Source organism: Rana temporaria, chromosome 3, assembly GCF_905171775.1.
Source record: "Rana temporaria chromosome 3, aRanTem1.1, whole genome shotgun sequence".
In the NCBI taxonomy this organism is placed as follows: Eukaryota; Metazoa; Chordata; class Amphibia; order Anura; family Ranidae; genus Rana; species Rana temporaria.
Window position 1 is genome coordinate 238,191,582 of NC_053491.1, and position 21,188 is coordinate 238,212,769.

The 21,188-nt window shown below is 42.4% G+C and overlaps 1 protein-coding gene across 2 annotated transcripts in view; it reads right to left on the reverse strand.

Annotated features, from left to right (window-relative positions):
* Positions 1-21,188, reverse strand: part of HTR4 (5-hydroxytryptamine receptor 4) — a 609,312-nt gene that overhangs the window by 541,992 nt on the left and 46,132 nt on the right. The window lies entirely within an intron of this gene.

The following is a 21,188-nucleotide window of genomic DNA, read 5'->3' on the forward strand; positions in this document are numbered from 1 at the left end:
CTAGTGTTTAAACCAATAAACTGATCTGGCTGCAATACTCACCCCCTCTCTGGTTCTGCCCACCACAGTTATCCAGTAATCCCATTCCACTAAAAGATGCTCTCTTTCTTCCAAGTTTAATGATGCCACACTGGATAAAGAGGGAGGAGCAGAGATGGGCGATCTTGAGCTTAGAGTTGGAATTTCATGAAAAATTCCAGGTATGGCATTTTTCACATTCTGGGTCCAGTGCCAAGTAGCTGCCCAGCTGCATAGTGAACACAGAAAGTCGGCTGCTGGGAACAAGTTCCATTCAGAAAACTCTTTGCATTTTTTCAGTTGCTGCAACGCATTTTCTGATTGAACAAGATGATAAGGCAATGTTACCGATCTGCCTTTCCACCTCGTTCATTGAGAAATGCAAAGCATTCACTGAATGGCGCTCATGCCGAGCAGCTGACCTCCTGTGTTCACAATACAGCAAGGCAGCCATTTAGCATGAGACCTAAAAGATAGAGGAGATCACTGGGTAGCTGTGTCTATTAGGGCTCATTTCATAGGCGTGCGCACAGGGTGTGCCAGGTGTGCCCAGGCACACCCTAATCACTTTGTGCAGCACAGATTCCCCCTACTGCCTAGGTCCCCCCTCCTTCCCCTTGCAGCACTTCTGGCTTCCCGACTCTCCTCTCCCTCTGGCTGTTGCTGCAGGAATGTTTTAGGATGTGTGGGGAAGGGGCCAATAAATATGTAACTTACCGGCCCTTTCCCTTTCATCGTGAGTGATCGGTAGTACGTGTTTGAGCTTTGGGGTGCAGACCCTAATGCTATAGACTGCGCACACCTATGGCTCATTTACACTTGCTTCGGCTGCAACACACATTACAAAGGCTACTTTACACTTTCTTCAAAACATGGCTTCGGACAGGCTTTGTTAAAGCTCCCTGAATGCTAGTCAAAGCTCATGTCAATACATAAAATGGTTAGCTTACAGTCCTGTTTACACCTGCTTTTGCTTTGCTTTGCTTTGTTTTGTCTTTGCTTCAAAAAATGACACCCCATGTAGCTTTAGTGGTGCTTCAAAGCGTCATCAAAGCCTCCATAGAAGTCCATGGCAAAGCTCGATCGAAGCCTCACTGAAGCCCCATCGAAGCTCCACCAAAGCCTCATCGAAGCCCCACCGAAGCTCCACCAAAGCCTTATCGAAGCCCCACCGAATGCCTCATCAAAGCACCAAGCAAAAGCAAGGTGTAAACAGGACTCTAAGCTACAGTAACCATTTTATTTACAGTGACAGGAGCTTTGACTGGCATTCAGAAAGCTTTAACAAAGCCTGTCCGAAGCCATGTTTTCAAAAAAGTGTAAACTAGCCCTTACAGTAATTTCTAGCTTTTAGAGGGATCCCATGGGTATCGTATATACTGTAGATAGTAACATTGGTCCAACGTAACTATGTAAAAAAAAAAAAAAAAAATGCCATACCAGAAATTCTTAGGTAGATCAGCCTTTTTCAATCTTATCAACACAACTTCAACTGAGCATGCCCTCAGTTGAAGTCCGGAAGTGACGAAACGCGTCAGAGCGTGACTCTCCAAACACAGCAACCGGAAGTGACGTTTGCGCTCCAAGAGGAAATAACCAGTAAGCCGCCGAGAGGAAATCCATCAGAGCGGTCTTCAGGGTCAAAAACCGTGAGCCAAACACAGATTTTTATATTACATGCCTGCTTTTTATCATTATATGGTATGCATATTACTGAAGGGGAAAGCCTAATTGGGGGATTTTGTTTAATAAAACGTTTTAAAAACGGTACTACTCTATATGAGCTTTTTTTCCCTCATATACACATGCTGAATATCATTATATGGTGAAAATCTGACGAATAAGGTGGATTACCATCTGGTAAGTGTATCCCCTGAAGGGGTTTCCTTATCCCCCACGTGGTGAACAACAGTGGTGATTGGAGCACATCTTTTCTTACCTCAACACTGTCTAGGATCACAGCAAGCGTAGAGTTTGCAGCGCTGCTGCAGGACTGTATTGGACTCTATGAGAGTCATTTCACTATATTTTCTGCTTTATACACTTTGGACTGTTTTCTTTTTTAGCAGCTGCTTTTATCCATGGGATTTTATCATTGATGTTGGACAATTTTAGTGCTTATATCCTAAAGCGCAGAGCTGTACATAAATAAGTTGCGCCTATCTTTATTATTTCTGTACATTTTACATATATCAGTACAATACAATACAGTATAGTTCATGTTTGGATCCTGTTTTTTTTTTGGATATAATTTTCTTGAACCTCAAATTTAAGCGTGCCATTATTTTGGGAGCATCAAAATGTGTTTTACTTATGGAACCTGTAAAAAAAAAAAAAAATTCCAGCAATCAGTGAGCCCTTATTACCAATCTTCTCCCAAAAGTTGTGCACTTTTTTTTTTTTTTTTTTCCCCAACATATTTGTACAAAAGCCGATCAGATTTTCATGACCTTACCGCATATGTGAATATAAATCGCACACTGCGGCTGTCAACAATAATAATGTATTTGATCACACCACCATTTGTCCAAATAAAAACAAAATTAAAGGGACTCTTATTTCTCAATGCCCCAACATTGCTAATGCATAAATAGGTTACAACAACACCTTCCATTTACATAATTGTACACAATGACCATGTGTATGGCAAAAATGAATTCTTGGTGTCACAGTGAATCATAGACTAAGATTTGTACTACTGTAACCAGCAGCCTCTTGCCGATCTTTTCGAAAATCCTAAATTATGCATATGTGCAAAATACTGTCATTGCTGAGCAGTAACACAAGATGAAAAGGTTTTACATAGGAGAGTGGGTGAAAAGGAAAAGGGCGAAAGGATGGACCCTCTACCAGAAATATAAAGGGAATGTGACCAATTAGGCTGCTTGCTTCCATTGCTCAATGTTTAAATGATTCCAGTTGCCATGACAACGGACATAAATATAAGGACAGACACCCTACAGCTCTAGACTGTGCTAGGCATCTTCACTGCAGGATCAGAACAGCTCTTTTGTTTTTCCTAAAGCTGAAAGTTTAGTTAAAAGCAAACATTTGCTTTACAGAATTCATCACAAGCAAGTTGTTCTCCTTTTTTTTTTCCCTGGAATGACTTATATTGCCTCTATTTTTAGATTGTTCAAGAAAAACTGTACTGGGAGAATCTGCAGGCTACCAATGCTAACCTCTTCTGAAAAAGCCTGGCCACCACGATGATCCAATGACCTAATGTGACACTAAACTCTGGTTTAAAAAAAGCCTCTTGAGGAGGGAGGGGGCGAGCAGGCAAGTCAGGACACTCTCTACTTTGCAGATAGAGAAAGGAGCTGTGTGTTAGTGGGCGTCCTGACTCTCCTGCTCGCCCCCTCAAGAGGCTTTCTCCACACCAGGGAGAAAGCCTCACATTACTGTGTGGAGTTACAGACAGAAAAACAGGAAGTGAGGATTTCTCAGAAGAAATAAGGACATTTTAAAGCAAAATGGAAGGATGAGGTAAGTGAAGGAGGACTGCACTAAGGCAAAGGAAGCTATTTAGGAGAAAAAAAATTGTACCTTTACAACCCCTTTAATGCATCTCATGGCACTCTGGACTGAAGAAAAACGCCCAGCTCCTACCCATTACTGTACTGTACAATTTTTCCTGACAAAGTTGTCATTAAAGAGCCTCAAAACACATTGATGGTGTGTTATTAACCTGTTATGGTGATCAATACGTATTGACCTTCCTGAAGAATCCATTTGGAAGCACCTTTTTTTTTTTATTTAACAGGTGCCTCTGCTGACCACACATTGATTCTATTTTTGGGGCCTCGTGCTTTAACTTGATTGCCATACATGAGATATGTAGGAAACCATTTCCTGCATAAAGACAGACCTGTAGTTTCTTTTAATAGGAAGGCTGGCTTTCATTTGGATCAACGGACAACTTTAAACAAGTTGATTTATAACCATAAATGCTGCATAAGGGTGATGCCACTTCAAAGTTTTACTAATGCCAGGAGCCTAGATACCGCCAGGACACAATAAAATATTTACAAAGAACACAGAGAGATAAATACAATGTAATTTACTGCATGGATACCTATATTAAATAGCAATTACAGGCAACAAGAGAAAGTATTCAGTGAGCTAATAGTGTTACACAGTAAATGCTACAACTGCACTCAGGCGTGCTTTAAAATGTAAATAAAATCATTTTATTTATTTTATACTGTACTTTTAATTTTTTAGGGCTTAAACTTTATTGCAACATCCCCTGTGATAGCATGGGCCATAACAGGTCCTCTTTATGGAGAAGATCTGGGGTCTATTAGACCCCATATCTCTTCTCTGGCCTCCAAAGCATCTGATCAAACTAAGATTGATTTGATCAGATGCTTTACAAGCTGGTAATGGCTTGTAAACATGAAAGTGATGAAATCCTTCTCCTTTGTCTACTTTCTTACATCACAGAGGGGAGGCAGGTACATATGTAAAGAGGTGGAGGGGAGATCGCATGTAGGGGACCCCAGAAGAGGAGATTCTGGGCCGCTCTGTGAGATACCCTTGCACAGAACAAGTAAGCATATCATCTGTTTTGTTTTAGTGAAAAAAATTACCATAGAAACATTTTTACTTTATTCTGTGTAATATCCTGCAAAATAATCACATACACTTCTATAAAGGATCCGTAGGAGTGCACTTCCCGTGTTGTATAAGTTCATCTCTTTCTCCCTGTTTCCTGCATCACAAATCACATTTAGATGTCCAAAGTAAGCTTCGATCTGATTGGTGGCTAAGAAACGTCTTTTGACGTGAGGATTTCTGCACATGAGAAGCAGCAAGAACAGTGGCGGTGCACCCATAAGGGAGCACGGGCGCCGCCCCTTCTCTCCTACCACCCCCTCTATCATCACCTGATTAGAGCCATAGGCAGTTCACCCAGCTGTGTTAGGAAAGCGAATGAATATTCGCTTTCCTAACACTGAACCGCCAATCAGGTGCTCAGGTCTGTTACCCTGATTAGCTGAAACAACAGGCATTGTGATTGGACGCCAATTAGGTGTCCAATTGTAGGAGAGGAAGGGAGGAGCGGGTGGGAGAAGACATCGCCGACATGGAGGAACATGGGGGACACCGCTCGCCGCCTGCCGTCGTCACCTGCTGCCCAACCGCGACAGGGTAAGTGTCAGGCAGACAGCGGGCAAGGGGGCACAGTGGCAGAATTCGATGGACACAGTGGGAGCATTTGATGGCACACTGGTAGCATTTGAAGGCACATTGGGAGCGTTTGATGGCACAGTGGGAGTGTTTGATGGGCACAGTGGCTGCATTTGATAGCACAATGGCTGCGTTTGATGGCACAGTGACTGCATTTGGCACAGTGGCTGTGTTTGATGGGCACAGTGGCTGTGTTTGAGGGCACAGTGGCTGCGTTTGAGGGCACAGTGGCTGCGTTTGATGTTTTTTTTCAGTTTGCACCCCCTAAAAAATGTTGAGCACCAGCCGCCACTGAGCAAGAATGGTGTTCCTCCTGCTCTTTTGACTGCCTTTTTTCTTTTGATGGTATCTACATTATTGAAAATTCATGCGGGGTACAGAGACTCCCTAGAACACAGGTGTCAAACACAAGGCCCGTGGGCCCAATCCGGCCCTCCAGGCCATTTAATGTGGCCCTTGCACCTCTCCTGAAGCTGCAGGAGAGCTCCAGCCCTCCTCTGGTCCTCCTCCAGAACCTTACATTCTGCTTTTAAGCAATTAATCCAGCTTGTTCCCAGCAGCAGCAGAAGAAAAGGGGGGTGCACTGTGATGTAAGGGAGAGTGGGGGACTCAACTTCTGATGGTGGGGTGGCTCTTGACATCTAATATATGGGGAGGGGATGCGCTGGACCTCTAATCTTACAAATACAACCACGGCCCTTTTGAGGGCAATCATTATGCTGATGCGGCCCACAATGAAATTGAGTTTGACACCCCTGCCCTAGAACCTGGTATTCCAGATTTGTGTTCTGTACATATATTGGCTTGTTACGGCTGGTACAGTATCAAACTTTTATTCAACACGTTCCAGTTTAGCACTGCCATAACTGTGGTTTCTATATATTCTGTGTGATGCTCGTGTTGAAAAAAAAAAAAAAAAAGGATGATGTTCCAGCATCACCAGCGGACGTGCTCCAGGATTATCAATTACACAAAAAACAAACCAGGATGGACAGGAGCACTAAAGCAATGGCCGGATGAAAAACTGAACTCCATTACAGGTAGGATATGAGCCCCTATCACTTTTCAAGGTTTCATTTTAAATTTTGCCTGGAGTTTTGCTTGGAGATCACACAAAGACCTAGGTGGCAATAGGCCACCCAAAAACGTAAACCTGATCACAGATTTACATTGCATAGAGAACAGATAATGCTTCACAAAACACAGAAAGCTTGGCAGTCTTCCTCTGTATAAGGTAGAAACATAACCTAAATCTTCTTAATTCTGTCAAGGCGTAGAGATATGGTTGCCCAGCAACAACATGCCCTGGAAAGTAGTATTGCCACCTATGTTTCTTACAACACCCTTAAAGTAAATACGTTCTTTTATTATTATGTCCTCTTTTCAGTTGCATTAGGAAACATCTTGCTGTCTTCCAGATTCCATGACAAAAAAAAAAAAGGATTACCTAATGCAAACTGCATAGGGTGCCATGGTTTGTTCTTTTCACCTCACCTGCCAAGTGAATTGCTACAACGTATATTGGACACTAGGGAGCCATGGCATTTGTGCGACAGTGTTTGTACTTGTTACAGAAGCAGCATCTGGGCATTGCCATATGCCAGTACTTTTCAAATCAAAGAGTTGGACGCATGCGAGCTTCAGGGGTTAGCTGGTACGGATAAGCAATGTCTTGTGCAAACACTGCAGAGCAACTGCATGTAGTCTTTTGAGGAAGTCACCTTTATTACCTACAATTCAGATAGGACACTGCACCTCTGTTCTCCTGTCCAGTACAAGACCCTGGCTATACACCAACATCGATTCTTCCCACGGGAAACACAGCGCCAGACTGCTTTTCAGCAAGGCATGCTGAGACCACGTAGTACTGCTAAGATGCTCTAGTAAAAGCCACAAATCAGAAAGGGAATCATGGTAAAAGACTGCGTGAGAGATTATAGCCTAGAAAATACTAAGGGAAAGCTATTCCATTTGTATTTGAAATAGAACTGTGTAATACAAGGAAGCTCTGATCTACAACCTTTATCCCGTATTGATTTCTTACATCCTGTTTTTCATGGGAATATTAAAAATTACAAAGCCATGAAGCTTTCTATTTGTACAAAGTAAACAGCATTTTCTACTTTAATTATATGATTTATTTTTTATTTTTTGATAAGATCTGAATCCCCAGCTACCATCGGGAACTCAGGCTGGGTTCACATATGAGCACGCAGTATCCGCTGTGTCCGGTGCGTCCTCATTCACTGTTTCCGGTTACGATTTCAGCCCGAATTTTTGGCTGAATTCAAACCTGAAACAGACCAAAAGACGCACAGAACCCTTGTGCATATCGCACCAGAGCCGCTGCGGAGATGTGTGAATCGGCTCCATAGAGATAGGGTCCTTTCACACGTGCGGACCGTTCGTCCATTTTTTCATACGTCCGTTTACGGACTGCAATGCTTTCCAATGGGATAGCGTACGTTAGAGGATGAGCATCCGCTAACGTCCGTTAACATCCGTCTCCGTTAAGCTCCGTTTTTTTGAACGGAAGAAAACCCTATTTTTCTTCCGTCAAAAAAACGGAACGGACGAAAAATGGATGTTAGCGGACGATCCGTTTAACATCCGATCCGCTAACATCCGTTTTTCATCAAAATATGTAATAAAAATAAAGTTCTAACAAAAAAAAAAACGGATGAAAAAACGGATGAAAAACTGATGGAAAACTGGTGAAAAACGGATGAAAACGGATGAAAAACGGATGACAACTGATAAAAAATGGATGTAAATGGATGAAAAACGGATGAAAAAACAGACCAACTGATGATAAAAAAACTGATCTAAAAAACGGTCCGCACGTGTGAAAGGACCCTTAAACAAAAACAGGGTGGGCTTAATGAGCTACGCCTCTGTACAATTGTGTAGGGAAATTACTTTCAGTTAACCACTTGCTACTTTACTGCGGCAGGTTGCCTCGGCTGGGCAAATCGTCATTACCTTATGCCGCTTTTTCTCTTGGCCACTAGGGGCGCGTCGCCAACAGCGTTTGCCCGGAGCTGATGCGAGTGCCCGGGGAGCGTGATGACCGCTGGGCACCCACGATCGCTAGTGACAGAGTGAGAACCAGGATCTGTGTGTGTAAACACACAGATCCCCGTTCTGTCAGGGAAGTAGAGACAGATCGTGTGTTCATACTAAGTATGCACAACAATCGATCTCTCCTTCTAGACAGTACTCCTAGACCCCCCTACAGTTAGTCCCATCCCCCTACAGTTAGAACACACACTAGGTAACACATTTAACCCATTGATCACCCTCTAGTGTTAACCCCTTCCCTGCCAGTGACATTTACACAGTAATCAGTGCATTTTTATAACACTGATCGCTCTATAAATGTCAATGGTCCCAAAAATGTGTCAAAACTGTCCGATATGTCCGCCACAATATTGCAGTCCAGATAAAAATCGCAGATTGTCGCCATTACTAGTAAAAAAAAAAAAAATGCCATAAATCTATCCTCTATTTTGTAGACGCTATAATTTTTGTGCAAATCAATCAATATACGCTTATTGCAATTTGTTTACCAAAGACATGTAGAAGAATACATATCGGTCTAAACTGAGGAAACTTTTTTTTTAAATATGGGATATTTATTATAGCAAAAAGTAAAAGATATTGTGTTTTTTTCAAATTTGTCACTCTTCTTTTGTTTATAGTGCAAAAAATAAAAAACACAGAGGTGATCAAATACCACCAAAAGAAAGTTCTATTTGTGGGAAAAAAAGGACGGCCACTTGACTTGCCTTTTATGCTCCAACTACTAGGGACTTCAGCTGGCATGATAGGAGGAGTGTGGACGTAATAAAGCAATTTGTACTTTTTCTTAAACCCTCTTACTCCTCATTGATGAGTCTCTTCATGAGTTTTTCCTCCTTTTATTATCGGCTCCATAAAGAGCCAGTCACAATCTCCTGATGTGCGAATTGGATGCGGAAAACCACATCCAATTCAAACTAGTTTGAACCCAGCCTCAAGTAGAGCTGTATTTCTCCTCTGCCCCTCCCAACCTACTTTTTCAGGCAGGACACTGAGGCCTGGTTCACACCAATGCATTTTTTGTGCATTTTCAGTTTTGCAGAAACACACTGCAGTCCATTTAACATGGTTTCCTATGAGTGTAATTGACATCTGTGCATTTTCTGTGCATTTTCCTGGTTTCTGGTTTCATAGATGTCAATGGATCAAAAATGTGTATTGAAAAACGCAAAATGCACCTAGAAGATGCAAAGTGCGCCCTGCAAAGGTGTGAACCAGGCTTTGGTTTCTAAAGAATTTGCACAGCCATTTTCCCAGTGAAAGTTAATACACATTCTTTTTGTGCGAATGGGGTAAAAAAGAAATATCCTGTCCTTTTTTTCCATTGAAAATACATTTTAGTTAAAAAATTATCATAGGAATCTTCCATAATACTTAGCTCCCTCTAGTGGCCAAGTGTGTTGTTTTTTGTATAACCACTTCAGCCCAGGAAGATTTACCGCCTAATGACACTCTATTTTTTGCGATACAGCACTGCATACTTTAACTGACAATTGCGCAGATGTGCAACGATGTACCCAAATAGTATGTTAGTCCTTTTTTCCCACAAATAGAGCTTTTTTTTGTGGAATTTGATCACCTCTGCAGTTGTCTACTAGTTTTCTGCTAGTTTTTCGCACTTTAAAACAAAAAAAGGCTGAATTTTTTTTTTAAAACTAGATTTTAAAATTTTTGCTATAAAACATACACAAATAAAAAAAAAATAGAATTCCTTCATTAATTTAGGCCAATATGTATTTTGCTACATATTTTTGGTAATGTTGATTGGTGTGCGCAAAAGTTACAGCATCTACAAACTATGGGATATTTTTATATATTTTTTCTACTAGCAATGGCGGCAATCAATGGCTTATTGCGGGACTGAGATATTGCGGAGGACAAATCAGACACCATTTACACTTTTAAATTTTTTTGGGGGACCAGTGTAATGATTACAGTGATTAGTGCTTAAAAATATGCACTGTCACTATACTAATGACACTGGCAGGTAAGGGGTTAATATCAGGGGCGATCAAAGGGTTAAATGTGTTCCTAAAGAGTGCTCACTAATTGTGTGGGGGGTGCTTGTAGTAAGGAAAGGCAGTGATCCATGTTCTTGCTTAACAGAAACCCAGGATCGCAGCCTTCCCTTGTCACAGAACGGCGGTCTGCCTTGTTTACATAGGCAGATTGCCGTTCTGCCTATCTCCCGAACAACCGGCCGGATCTGCTGATTGGCTCCTGCTGTGTCCAATTACAGTGAGAACGGGTCGCCCGTGGTGCGCGTGCACGCTCCAGACCTAGAAGTACCAGATCACATTCTAGGTACGTGATCTAGCACAGAGCAGCCACCCATGCGACAGTACATCTGCATGGGACAGTCGGTACAAGGTTAAAATCAACAATCATGCACCTCTAGATGCACATCCAGGATGGCTAATAAGGGGGTACCACAAGACCTGTACAGGGCCCTAGACTTGTCTGTTCAGAAGAGGCCAAGGCAGCTGACAAGCAGGGGAAATCTGATAGTGGACAGGGATGCTGTCCCCCTGTACGCCAGCATTTACTCCTCCATTTTGTTTTTTAAAGATACAGCTAATCATTTAATTCTAGGGAAATGAAGCTCAGAATTGTCTCTGTTCACCTCATTTTACTGTTAAGGACTGCAACCTGTATAGGGATGTAGAATAAACACAGCAGCAATATCTGATGTGTTAAATGCTGTTCAGCAACTCTACATGTTTGCTACCTTCAGATGCATAGCCCAAAAAGCCGTCTGGTTGTCTGACAGTGTGACGAAGCCCAGAAAGGCTGACCCAGGCTGTATATTCAGTCGCCCTGTCAGTGGTAGTGCACTGCTTATGATCTGCCTAGTAAGACTGCTATACAGAGAGGAAGCAGGACAGATTAAACATTATAAACTTTGCAGTGACTCAAAATACGCTCATGTGACTGGAGGAAATTAAATATTAGGTGAGGGCAGAGTGACTAAACAGTCCAAATAACGTCCCATAAATTTATACAGTATTTAGTTGAATAGACATTGTACTAACAACCTACACTTGGTGTTACCTCCACTTTACTATTTCAGAAGTTCTCGGTGAAGTCCATTATGCACCCGAATCAAGCTGGCCATAGATGGAGAAGGTTTTTTTTTTTTGTCCATTATCCGACGTGCTGTGATCCCCCCATCCACACAATGGAGATGGATAGAGGAATCCTCCCCACTGTGCTACTGTAAACCTTAAAGCAGAACTATACTTACCTACACTCCGGTACTTCACTGTCCTGTACCTACACCCCCCCCCCCCCCCCCCTGGCTCCTGTCATCTTCAGCCAGACGGCTTCCGACTACCGACCTCTGATTGTTCTATTTGGCGAAGCCGAGGTGACGTGCAACTCCATGCGCATGTGCAGACGTTCAGTCGGCTCGGCATTGCCGAAATTGTAGGCTGAGCTGCGCATGCGGCAATCAAGCAGGGAAGAAAGGTCAATGCCGAAGAGACCTTATAGTCTTCCTCTTCTGCATTAAAAATCCCGCCCGTTTCCCAACTTCTTTTTTTCTTACTAAAAGTTCCACTTCAGCCAGGATAGAGGCTGGTTTCACACTGGTACAACACAACTGTTGTAGGACTGTCATCCTACTTTGCCCTGCTACATCTGTCTTACATTGGTCCTACTTTGGTCCTACTTCCATCCAACTTAAATGAACAGGATAATATTTTGCTCTGACTTTAAATCAGTCTGACTAGTCCTGGTTAGGACAAGAATTTGATTTTGATCCTACTTCAATGATATTCAATGGGCTAAAGTCAGATCAACGTAGTGTAGGGACCTTTTTCAAAGTGGGACCGACTTATGTCGGACCAGTTAACCACTTAAGGAACCTTCACGCCGATATACGTCGGCAGAAGGGCACAGCTGGGCGCAAGCTCGTACCTGTATGTTGCCTTTAAGAGCTCAGCTGTGCGGTCGTAAGCGCGCCACCAGCGGAACGGTCACAGGAGCTGAAGAACGGGGAGAGGTGTGTGTAAACACACCTTCCCCGTTCTTCTGTGTGGCAGTGACACTGATCGTCTGTTCCCTGATATAGGGAACGACGATCAGTGACGTCACGCCTACAGCCACGCCTCCCTACAGTAAGAATCGTTCCCTTAGGGCACACTTAACACCTTCACTGCCATTGTAATTTTTACAGTAATCAGTGCATTTTTATAGCACTTTTCGCTGTGAAAATGACAATGGTCCCAAAAATGTGCCAAAAGTGTCCGATATGTTCGCCATAATGTCACAGTCACGAAAAAAAAAAAATAAAAAAAAAATCGCTGATCGCCAGCATTACTAGTAAAAAAAAAAATATTAATAAAAATGCCATAAAACTATCCCATATTTTGTAAACGCTATACATTTTGCGCAAACCAATCGATGAACGCTTATTGCGATTTTTTTTACCAAAAATAGTTAGAAGAATACATATCGGCCTAAACAGAGGAAAGAAAAAAAAATTTGATATCTTTTTTTGGGTATATTTATTATAGCAAAAAGTAAAAAATATTGAATTTTTTTCAAAATTGACGCTCTATTTTTGTTTATAGCGCAAAAAATAAAAACCGCAGAGGTGATCAAATACCACCAAAAGAAAGCTCTATTTGTGGGAAAAAAAGGACGCCAATTTTGTTTGGGAGCCACGTCGCACGACTGCGCAATTGTCAGTTAAAGCGACCCAGTGCCGAATCGCAAAAAGGGGCAAGGTCCTTAACCTGCATATTGGTCCGGGTCTTAAGTGGTTAAGATGGCTCTCATAGGGAATCATTGATTTACACACGTCATGTGATATGTACTCCCAAAGTCGGAGCGTATGTCGTACCAGTGTGAACCCAGCCTCACACATTTTTCCAAATGAATCTAGTTACCATAGATGGTACATTTTTTGTTAATCAATGCACATGCACTGTACATTTATTCTAACTAACTAATGTTTAGAAAATCCTTTGACAAAATTCTGACATGAAGGATCTTTGTTTTGACATAAAACATAACATTTTGGCATAAAACTTTACATATCGAGAATCAAAATGTGCCCACTAACGTTTCTAAAGTTGAAAGATTGGGCTTATCGAATGCCTTTTCAAATGATTTTCTATCCATGTATGGCCAGCTTTAGGGGAAGATTTACTTAATGTGGGGCACGCCAAATCTGGTGCAGCTGTGCACAGTAGCCAACCAGCTTCAAACTTTAGCTTGTTCACTATACTATTTTCTGTAGATTCTTTCCTTCAGATTTACCAAAACTTTGTAATATCCTCATATTATATGGTCAAACCTTAAGCCTCGTACACATGATTGGATTTTGGCAGGGTTTTGTCAGATAATCCGACGGTTTGTAAGCTTCATCGGACAATTGTCAGAATTTCCGACAACAAATGTTTTAGGCCAGGTTCACACCTATGCGAATTGAGTGCGGTTTAAACCGCATCTAATTCGCAGGACATTTCAAAATACATTGTTTTCAATGAGGCTGGTTCACATATGTGCGATGCATCCGCACTGCGTATTGCCTCCAAACCGCATGCGGTTTTTATGTCTTGCGGTGCGGCTCAGGTGCGAATTCAGTCCCATTATCTTCTATGGGTACGCATCTAATTCGCACATGTGTTCAGTTCTCTGCAGGAATTTCTCTCATTCAGCTCAATACAATTCTCCCCCACTCTCCTCTCACCCGGAAGTTCTCCCAGGTCTCCAAATTCGCACCTGATCTGCAGCTAAACCGCAGTTGATCTGCAGAACACCCTCTAGAGAAATCTGCAACGACAACGCAGCTCAAAAAAGCAACGCACTAGTGTGATTCCGGCCTTAAAGCATGCTTTCAAATTTTTACGACAACAAATGTGTCTTGTCGGATTATCCGATCGTGTGTACCCAAGTCTGTTGGGAAAAAATCCAAAGTACAAACACGTGTGCTCCGGACCAATGCTAACCGTAAGGCCTCGTACACACGACCGAGGAACTCGTCGTAAATTAAACATAGTTTTCCTCGACGAGTTCCTTGTTAGGCTTGTCGAGAATCTTGACAAGCTTTCTTTGCGTACACACTGTCAAGATAAAATCTCATCGTTCTCAAACGTGGTGACGTAAAACACAAACAACGGCACTATAAAGGGGAAGTTTGATTCCTCTTGCGCCACCCTTCTGAGCATTTCTAAGCATACACACAAACGTGTTTCTTGTCGAAAACCAGCCCGACGAGGAACACAACAAGGAAATTGAGACTCCCGACGAGGAAAAAGAGAACTTGTTCTCTTTTTTTTTCATCGAGTTCCACAACAGTTTTCTCGACGAAAAACATACACACGACCGTTTTCCTCTGCAAAAAAGCTCTGCCACCAAGTTTCTTGATGGATTCTGTTGAGGAAAACGGTCGTTTGTACGAGGCCTAAGACATTAGCAGAAGTTGCCCAAAGGGTGGCGCTAAAGAGCTGAAAAAAAACACGTAGCTTCGTGTATGGTGGCCGAAAAAGTTCTGTCGTCTGTATGCATACCAAGTTCACTCCCAACGCCCTTTGCATAAAATTCCACTTTGTGGAAATCCGATCATGTGTACGAGGCTTAAGAGTTTCAATGTGTATGCAATCAGGCAGGCCCTTGCACTACATGGTTTTGGTAAATCTAAAGCCTCATACACATGATCGGACTTCCTTCAGACTTTTCTTTGGATTTTGGTCCGAATGGGCGTTGGCCGTGAACTTGGTATGCATACACACGGCAGGGCATTTTCAGCCAACTTTCACCAAATCACGTGTTTTTTCAGCTCTTTACCGCTACCCTTTGGGCAACTTCTGCTATTGTTGTCTGATCTTTAGCATTGGTTTTGAGCATGTGTGTTTGTACTATGGACACGATCGGATTATCCTCCATCGGACACTTGTTGCCGAAAATTGTCTGATGAAAAAACAAAAACAATTGTCCGATGGAGCATACACACGGTCGGATTGTCAGATAAAACAAGTCCGTCAGACAATTGTTGTCAAAAAGTCAGATCGTGTGTATGGGCCTTAACCCTCCTAGCGGTATTCCCGAGTCTGACTCGGGTGAGATTTTCATACCAAAAGCAGTAACCCCGAGTAAGACTCGGGCTTGCCTCGCTGCAGCAGCAGACAAAGTTACTTACCTTGTCCCTGGATCCAGCGATGCCACCGTGCTGTGTGAGCGAGCGGGACCTCGCTCGATTCACACAGCGTCCTCCTGTGCCGCCGATCTCCGTTCCCTGCGACGTTACGACACACGGGAGCGGAGAACGGCGCCAAATTCAAAAACGTAAACAAACACAATACATACAGTATACTGTAATCTTAATGATTACAGTACTGTATGTAAAAAAAAACACACCCCCCTTGTCCCTAGTGGTCTGCCCAGTGTCCTACATGTTCTTTTATATAATAAAAACGGTTCTTTCTCCCTGCAAACTGTAGATTGTCCATAGCAACCAAAAGTGTCCCTTTATGTAAAAAATGGTTTTAGATCAGCTAGAAAACAGCGATAATAAATTATAATCACTTGCAGAATTGTGCGATAGCGATTTGTGGGGAAATTCGTCATAAAAAACAAAAAAATAATGACAGCAACAATTCTGCAACTGAGCAAATTTCAGTGATTTTGATTTGATTACATTATTGAATAATTTTATTAGAATTATATTATTATTTGTTATAATTATTTATAATTATTTATTATATTATAATTTATAATTTTGTTTTAAAAAAAATGTCATACCCGGGATGCCTATTAGACTCTTGTTTGGTCAGATTTAAGTGAGTTATTCCTAAAAATTACAGGCCTACAATATAAAACGCCAAATTTCCTTGCAAATAATGGTACCGCTTTGAGCATCTTTTTTCTGAAAGAATCATACCGCCAGGGAGGTTAAAGAGAATCAGACAACAAACATTGTATAGTGTGTATGGGGTCTAAGCTTTGACAATAAAACCTAGAAGCTGATTGGTTACAATGTACAGCTGCACCAGTTTTAGTAAATCTCCCCGATTGTGTCATAAAGATTCTGTTCCATCTGTCCAATTTTTATGTTTATAAAAAGTAGAAATAAAAAGACATTGGTAACATTATCTACAAGTATCTTGTTATATCGTTTGCTTTATCTCCTGGATAATATGACTCTAACAACAGACTCTTTATTTATTTTTTTATTTGCTCATTTAAAATACATGTATTCAGAAGAGCGGATTTCCATACGAGTCAAAACATTTTCAGTACACAGACTGAGAAGAGGTTAATGGAAACATGGGGCTTTCCAGAAATGCCAAGAAGTCAAGTGATGCCATCTTCTTTCTCTTGTGATGCCAGACAGCCAGGGCAGAAAGGTGCCGCCAGTTTATTAGTCTTCTATCTTAACAAGTAATAAAATGGAATAACAAGTTCATGTTAAAAAGGCAGCTCACGCTGACAGTTCTGCAATGTCTCTACTATGCTGCTTAAGACTGCGCTTGTCGCATTATATGGTTGTCTCTGTCTATTTAGCGTGGAACTCTGAGCCAAAACCTTTCTGTTAGTTTTGTCACGGTATCTGATATATGTTTGTATGTATCCGTACTGAGGAGATTCATCCTGTCCCGGTGTCCATATCTGTCCTGCAAATGTCTCAGCGTTCACGCAAGCATAATGAATAACGGAAAAAAAGAAAAACGAATCCCAGACGCCTGCTGAACATGACTGCTCCTGTCACTCACCGAATGACAGCACCTCTTCCCACCACCACTGAAGCCGGGTACACACAGGCCAAATGTCGGGAATGTAAAAAAAAGTTTGACATTGGACCCATGTGTATGTCGGTCTATCGAATGTGCATACTGGAAAACCAGCATCCGATCGGCGCTCTCTCAGCCAATATCAGAGAGCCTGGATGGGAGTGTTCTGGCGGGGAGCTGTCCCCCTGTCAGAACACAAGAGCTCAGTGGGGGAGATCGCATACTAGCTCATTATGAAATACTTACCTTAGAACGAAGCCTGCAGCAGCGCCCGCACAACGCTGACATCTTCCACGGTGTTTCTTCCAGGTTTGCGGGCTCCGATGCTATGACTGGCTAGAACCGCGATGACGTCACTCTGGTGCATGCCAGATTAGATTAGATCTACAGGACAAGCAACCTAGGCCCGGATTCACGTAGAAGCGCGTATCTTTGTGCGGGCGTAACGTATCCTATTTACGTTACGCCTCCGCAACTTTGACAGGCAAGTGCCGTATTCTCAAACCAAAGTTGCGGCGACGTATCGTAAATAGGCCGGCGTAAGCCCGCCTAATTCATCAAATGTGGTAGATGTGGGCGTGTCTTATGTAAATTTAATGTGACCCCTTGTAAATTACGCTTTTTACGAACGGCGCATGCGCCGTTGTGAAAGTGTCCCAGTGCGCATGCTCAAAAATAACCCGCAAAAAGCCAATGCTTTCAACGTGAACGTAAATGACGCCCAGCCCTATTTGCGAACGACTTACGCAAACAACGTAAAATTTTCAAAATTTGACGCGGGAACGACGTCCATACTTGGTATGCCTCATGTACGCCTCATATAGCAGGGGTAACTTTACGCTGGGAAAAGCCTAACGTAAACTGCGTATCTGTACTGCGTCGGCCGGGCGTACATTCGTGAATTGGCGTATCTAGCTGATTTACATATTTCTAGGCGTAAATCAGCGTACACGCCCCTAGCGGCCAGCGTAAATATGCAGTTAAGATACGACGGCGTAAGAGACTTACGCCGGTCGGATCTAATACAAATCTATGCGTAACTGATTCTAAGAATCAGGCGCATAGATACGACGGCTCGGACTCAGAGTTACGACGGCGTATCTGGAGATACGCCGGCGTAACTCATACGAGAATCCGGGCCCTAGTGTATTATAAAAAGCAATATTGGCAGGCTACACATTTCTTTTAGTACAGGTTACTTTTAAGGAATATTTACACTAATTGCTGTTAAAGTGTTACTAAACCCCAGTAATATGACAATAGTTAATCCCCCCCCCCCCCACAGTGCCCACAGATTATAAATCCTCTTTTTACATTAAAATATTGCAACTATATACCTATTTGGCTGATCTGTATACCACGGTAAGTGAGAAACTGTACAGTTTCTCCAGTGCTGACCGTTCAGGTAGGAGGAGATTTCCACTTCATCCTGTATACACGCCTACATGTGATGTCAAGATCATGTAACCTGGCTAGTTCAGCTCATCAAGGAAATATTCTCTTCAGCATAAAAGACACAACTGAGCATGTGCAGGTCGGCTACCCTGCCTGTGTTAGCTGTCCTTCCCCAGATAGTGCAGGAGGGGGAGGATCTGTACATACAGGATAAAACAGCCTTTTTACACAATGCAGAGGATTAACCCCTTAAATTCCACAGTGAGTATAACAAGCATGCTATGCTGCACATACAGACTGATTTTAGTGTTGTGGGTTTAGTAACGCTTTAAGTCTGGTGTGGGCTTAGGTCCTTTTTTTCCCTTTTTGAGCATTCCATAAGAAGAATTGCCCATATTGATGGCTCGACTCAATGTACTCCTAAGTACAAATACGGGCAATGTAATCATGATCACAGTGGTTAAGCAACATATAAATACTTATCAGACACCCTACCAAAGCGTATGCACGTGGGGGGAGGGGGGGGTATTATCCACGCAGGGATGTACAGGTGTTCTGTGCTGCCCTGTTCAGGCAGTCCTTTTGGTTTCATTTGGGATCCAGAGGTTGCACGAACACAGCCATTGCTCCCAATTTGAGATCCATGTAAGTGCAGGCGTGTAAGTTCGGAAGCACGTACGAGTACCCACACAGATGTCAAAAAGGGGGCAGCCGCTGCATCCCAACTGACATTGGTGAGACTGCCTATATGGGAATCGATGAAACACCTGTGCATCCCCCGCAGGTAAACACAGCCTTTCATGGTACAGTAAGTATATGCTTTTGTACGCCCCATGTGAACAAGGTCGAGCAGCTAAAAGGTTCTCTGCAAACCTTCTATTGACAGCTTGTCAGTTGGCTGAATGAAAGAGTCATGCTGTGAACATAAACGAACAATACGCGTCTAAAAACTGAAACTCTACTTATGTTGGCATTTGGCCAACATCTTCATGAACATGCTTTATAAAATGTATTACTGGTCAACAACGTCTCAGTCTAAAAAATTACTTCATGGTCGCCCTACGTGAGAGGATGTCATAATTGGTCTCAGAATAATGGAATCCCAGCTTCATCCAACAGGCACATTTTGCATTACATACTTGTCAGTTGACCTCCTGCTTTCTTCTCATCAGAGAACAGCTGGTCTTCATGTTCAGACACACTATTTCACTCACTCATATAGTGCTAACACATTCCACCACTCTTTACACAGAACAAAAGCCATTCTGACCATACCCTGTCTAAGGGTACGATTTTATAAACTAATTAGAGGTGTTTTCGGAATGCCATGGGTCTGTATGTAAGGTCATAAGTTGGGCCCACAGACCTACAACAAAAGGAGATCTATTCTTTACTCCAGCCACTTGCATGTGAACATTTTCTTTAACCACCAGCTCTCCCTCACAATACATTTAGTGCAAACCTACCCGTATATCTCGGTAGACTTCCTGGTTTTCAGGGGCGCATGCACACGCCCCCTGCTGACCCTTGCTGTGATTGGACACAACACAAGTTTGTCAGCAGGTTTCAGCCAACCCCTTTTATCTCACACAGACCTTTAAATGACTCCTTTTTTCTATTGAAACAAGTTCTTGTTTAAAAGAGTGATTAAGCCCTTTAGCCACTGAGTTGTGAAATCTGTAATACATTGGGTACATGTTCACTTCAAGTTCAAGATTTAAAAGCTCATATAGTGCATAGGAGTAGGGTAAACATTATGTGAAAGAAAGGGAAGTGTACAGATTTATTCTGCATTCTGTAACACACTAATGCCGGGTACACATGACCGTTATTCATGTAATTTTTCTCGACGTGATTCCTCTCAAGCCTGCCTTGCATACACACGATCGTGATAAAAAATGCTCGAACAAAGCGCGGTGACGTACAACACGTACGCCGCCACTATAAAGGGGAAGTTCCATTCGAATGGTGCCACCCTTTGGGCTGATTATGCAAATTTCCCTTTTCATAACTTGCTTCTGAGCATGCACGTTTTTTCCCCTGTCATTAAAGCCTACACACGACCGGTTTTCACGACGAGAAAAACAACGACGTGAAAAAACGACAAGAAAAAATAGAGCAGGTTCTACATTTTTAATGGTCATTTTTCTCGTTGCGAAAAATGCTCTGGAGCCTACACACAACAGTTTTTTCACGACCAATTAAAAAAATTGCATTTTTCTCATCATGAAAAATGGTTGTGTGTACGCGGCATAAGAGAATATAGCTAGTAAAAAGGAGGAAGCAGGGACCATAGGATCAGCTAACCTCATGAACTAAGGAGTAGTCCCACCCCCTCCCTGTAGCTAAGTCCTGGATGCAAATAGTGTGGCCATTGAACCCAGAACCAATTCGCTTACTGGTTTCCACTACAGTAAAATATCTAAACCGTGCTAGAAATATAGTTTACACATAAATGAACAGATAACATAATAGATGAATACTGTATTCAACCGTCCCATTAAGTGATGTTCACAAGTGCTCATGCTCAAATATACAGCCGTGTTCCTTGGTGCTCAGACTGGGTGCCCCACATAGATGTGCACTCACCCCTAGGTGTTGACCAACTATTGCTAGTGTTGTCAAACAAGCATGTGGGGAGACCCCTGTAGATGTCCGTTTCTGGCAACTTCTTGTAGTGGATAAGCCTCATATATATGAATAGGAGTAAAATAGGAGTAAAAAGGAAACCTAATTGCGCAATCCCGTTTAAAAAGGTTT